The sequence below is a fragment of the Dasypus novemcinctus genome, chromosome 18 (genome assembly GCF_030445035.2).
Source record: "Dasypus novemcinctus isolate mDasNov1 chromosome 18, mDasNov1.1.hap2, whole genome shotgun sequence".
Classification (NCBI taxonomy): domain Eukaryota; kingdom Metazoa; phylum Chordata; class Mammalia; order Cingulata; family Dasypodidae; genus Dasypus; species Dasypus novemcinctus.
The window spans coordinates 81874307-81878947 of record NC_080690.1 but is presented as its reverse complement, the minus strand read 5'-3'; the positions used below and the strand labels follow the sequence as shown (position 1 = coordinate 81878947).

The 4641-nt window shown below is 37.0% G+C and overlaps 1 non-coding gene across 1 annotated transcript; it reads left to right on the top strand.

Moving 5' to 3' along the window:
* The first annotated feature begins 4079 nt into the window (after positions 1-4079).
* Positions 4080-4211, top strand: LOC111764405 (small nucleolar RNA SNORA38). The gene has a single exon (XR_002797025.1). It is a non-coding gene; the product is annotated as a small nucleolar RNA SNORA38 (small nucleolar RNA).
* Positions 4212-4641: the final 430 nt, after the last annotated feature.

Genomic DNA, 4641 nt, shown 5'->3' with positions numbered 1-4641 from the left:
TGTAAGAGAGATGATGACTGTGTACTTACTCAGATGCGCTCTTGCCCTACCTCATGAGTTTAGTAACTTTTAAACTGAATAAGTTTTTAGGAAAAAAGGTTTTTCCTAGGCTCCTTGATCTACTCTGCCCCTCCCACTGCCCAGGGCAAGGGAAAGGCAAGATGAGTTTAGAACTGTCTCTCTTAGGCCTGGAAATTAAGAGTGGTGGGGACAAAGAAAATGTTACTCTGACTTTGTATAGTCTATCCTGTAAACCTCCAATTAAATTTTAACAGTTTTGAGATTATGTTAATAACCCAATGACCAAATTGCAGTATGTAAAGAAAAAATAATCCTTTACTTAAAAGGCTATTAAAAGATTTTTCTATATTATAATTAAAACAAAACAATTATAATACATTCTCCAGAGCCTGAGAGTCAAAATGATTTTAGGATGTTCAAAAATTTAAGGTATTATGAAAACAAAGAAGTTTTAAAATATGGAAGAAAAGAAAAAAGGAAGTATTTCTTATGTCAGGTATCATTATTTTAATTTTATTCTACTCAGGGGCAATTTCCCAGGTTTATATGGATTCTAATAAAATGAGGTAGTGTCCGTGTATTCAATCTTTAAGACGATGAAAAAAGTTTTTGGTTAAATTGTTACAAACTTTTTAAAAATTGTTTGCAGAGCAGGTGTAGGTCTGTGGTTGGGCAACTGCTTTTCATGAACAAGGTCCCAGTTTCAAACCCCAGTACCTCCTAAAAAATTGTTTTGCCAAAATTAAAATGACTAATTCTTCTCAGAACAGAATGAGGAATATAAGATAATACTTAAAGGAATATGATTCATGTAGCATTTATGTAGTCTAAGTATCTTTTTTAAAAAATTAAAAAGTATATTAAAAATTCGTGTAAAATTTATGTAAAATAAGTATCTTTTTTTAAAAAGTATGTATATTTAAAAAGTGATAGGAAAGAAGGAGAAGTTTTCTGAAAGCTTGTTTAAGGGAGTGTGTTTTGTCCCAAGATAAGATGGTTGGTTTTCTTAAAATCAGGGTGGAAATATGTAGGAAAGACTTGAATGGATATGGAAAGTTCTAGAAGGGTTAGTGGAGGTAAATCTCATTTCTTGCTGACTGTAATTCAATAAGATTATTTATAGGTCTCCAGCACCAACAATCTGTTTTATTGGACTTACCACACTCAGCTAAGATGGAGTTGAAGAAGGACAACCACCACACCATGGAGCCTAGAGTGATTACAACTGAAAGTGGGAGGATTGCATCCAGCATCCATGTGGAATCTGAGCCTCCTCTTGACATAGAGGTGCAATGGACACAACCAATCCAATGTCCACATAGAAGAGGTGGCATTGGATTGGGAAAAGTGGACATGGTGGATGATGGGTATGGGGAAAGGCAGGAAGAGATGAGAGGTGGAGACGTCTTTGGGACATGGAGCTGCCCTGGATGGTGCTTCAGAGGCAATCACCGGACATTGTAAATCCTCACAGGGCCCACTGGATGGAATGGAGGAGAGTATGGGCCATGATGTGGACCATTGACTATGAGGTGCAGAGGTGCCCAAAGATGTACTTACCAAATCCAATGGATGTGTCATGATGATGGGAGGGAGTGTTGCTGGGGGGGGAGAGGTGGGGTGGGGGGGTGGGGTTGAATGGGACCTCACATATATATTTTTAATGTAATATTATTACAAAGTCAATAAAATAAAAAATAATAAAAAAAAGAACTAAAAAAAAAAAGATTATTTATAGGTGAAATTTATCTTGAGATTAAGAGCTAGTCTACATGGTTATAGATGGTTATAGGAAGATTTTGGAAGCTTTTTCCAAACTGAAAGATTACAATGTAAATGACTGATTCCAGGAAACTATTAAGTTGAAATCTAGGAGTTAATGTTAATAAGAAAAAGTAACTTTATAGCAGAAACACCTGTCGAATGCCACCTCAGTCTGTAATAATCTACACTAATGAAGATTTGTTTACCCAATGCTGTACTTTCTCTCTGTTTAAGTAACACAGTTTCTTAAATGGCTCTTGTGTTTTGACTGGAAGGATATAAAATTCCTTTTGAGATAATTGTATATATAAAGAACAAAAATCTGTTTCTTATTAAAATTTTTTCCCACATTAATATATTCTGTGTGTGATATGTATTATCTAATTCTGTATCCTAGTTTACCTAGTTTCTGGAGAGCCAATTAAGTGATATAAACTCTATAGGCTTTATGTATTCTGGACGGATGTAAACTGAAGGTGCATTTGAGTGTACATCCAGATGGAATGTGAGCATTATGTTACTTCAAGCTTACCTGGCATCCAAACAAATTCCTAAACCCTACAAAAGCTGGCAAAGTTAAGTCTTTTGGGCACCAAATCCTCTCCTGACCCCACCCCAAGTGTCTTGAATAAAAATTAGCTACAGGCCCTACTCAGACTTGGTTTTTTTGGACACAAGTCTGCCAGGACTGACCTGTGGTAATAAATCTTCCTTCTCAGAGAAATCCTACATCCTAGCCTTCAGTACATAATCATCAACTTCTCTCTGCTCCCACTACGTTTCTGGGGCCTCAACCAGGATTGCTATGAAGGTCAAAGACAGCAGCATTCATTTGCCCCTCTTGGACAACTCCAAGGAAGCCAGGAGAGCCCAGGCAAACACCAACCCAGGCATTCCTGGACCCCTTTGGTCCAGAAACAGGTTGTGACTTCTGCCAGAGCCCTCTCAGAAGAAACCAAAAGCACTGAACTGTTTTAAGGGAGCACCATGAAAGGAACAGAAAAGCTCTGATGACCAGATGAGTAAGTCCCCTGGGGACATAATGTGAGAAAAGTCTTAATGTAAACGTTGAAAGGGGGACCTGATCAACCCTGAGAGGACCCTGGTACTCCGAAATTGCAGGGGAAAGTTGTCTTCTCCAGGTCTGAATAGAAAAGTGAGTGGCTGTGTGCTGTGGCTGTGGAAAAGTGAGTGGCTGTGTGTGTGACATTATAAATAAAATTCAGAGACATTCTTCTGCTGGGTAAGAGTGGAGTCCTAATCCAAGGATCTGTGGTGATGTCTTATGGTCAAGTGTAGTGAAGGCACATTTTGGGCTCTTCATCTGAGTCAGGGGTTTACACCAACCTGCTGTTTAGTTTTGGTGAACTGCAAGTTAAAGTTTTGGCATTAGTGAGAGAGGTTTTGTGGGTTAAAGTCCCACTGCCTCATCAGTATCCCAGTGTTTCTCACTGGAATGCATCCTGAAGAATTGCTCTAAATTAGGAAGATTTTAGTTACAGATAAATTGATTCATTTTTGTGATAAAGCTTGTCTGAATATGAACTGAGCATTGCAAAATTTGGGCAGAAATAAGGCTTTAAATTTTAGTGCTGCATTGCAATTGGGCTTGTTTGGTAGACAGCAAGTGTAGGCAAAGTGTCCAAGTAGATGTTACCCTCATAAGCCCCCTCCCATAGCTTATGTGTCTGAAAACACAACACTTCCCCAAAGGTGGTGAATTAATACTATGTGAATCCCCTTAGCTCCAGTCAAAAATCTTAAGAGAAATAAAAATAAAAAAGGTAAAATGATTGAAAGGTTGGAAACAACCATACCAAAAGAATAAAAATTATGAGTCAAATTAATGAACTTTGTGTTTCTGTCTGTGTGCTGTAACTCTATGGTGTTTGCCCATTTTTTAGTACCAGTTTATATTTTCATACCACCTGATGGTAGCATTAATTTATATAAAATGGTGAACTTTGGTTAGGCTGAAAGTCTAGGATTCCAGGCCAATTGACTAAAAAGTTGTCTCTCCATTCTTCCTAAAATAATAAGCACATCTTCTGGCATATCAGCAAACTCCCCATGAGAATCTCTTCTCAGGAATCAAGAAATTCTGTCTATTGCTGGTCCTTATGGCCACAGAGCAACCTTTCTATAAAACCCTGAATTCCAGTTAAACCAGCATAAAAAGTAACAAAGATCTAAGGCCCAGAAACCTAATAGTGTGCCCTCTTAAAATAATAAGAAAATAAACATTGAAATTCCATTAGTGAAAACTCGGTTGTGCCTTTAAAGGGTGAGAATAACCCTCCTACAAAGGTGTGTTGATGGTTTCCTATCCTTGGCTACGTAATAATTGGAGGCAAAAAGTTGTAACCTGGAAGAAGGCTGGAGCCCGTTTGTTCCCTGTAGGCTCAAGATAATCCTTTCCCACACAAAATACTATGAGATGATCAGTGGCCTTTTAGAACACCAGTTTACTAAATGTGCTGCCAAAAATTTTTCAGAAATGCTTATTTCTAAGAAAAGTAAACTTAAAAAATGGTTTAAAAAAATAAAAGATGTGAATAGTGATCAAATTAGAAAAAGCTCATATGCCATCAATTAAAATTAAAGAGCTCCTAGAAATGTTAAATGTATTGAAATTCATCTTCTCTTTTAATCTTTGCTTAACTCTGTGTTCAACTTTAAAATCTACATTTGACTTTGTCAGTTTGCTCATGCCTAGGAAATCAGATTTTCAGTTCACTTGTTAAAAATTGAATAACAGTGAAAGGTAACCTAAACACAAATCGTTAAATGTCAATACAGTCTTGCTAGTTAATTTAATTCATAAATCACAGGTGAAATTTATTAAATAGCTGGGGG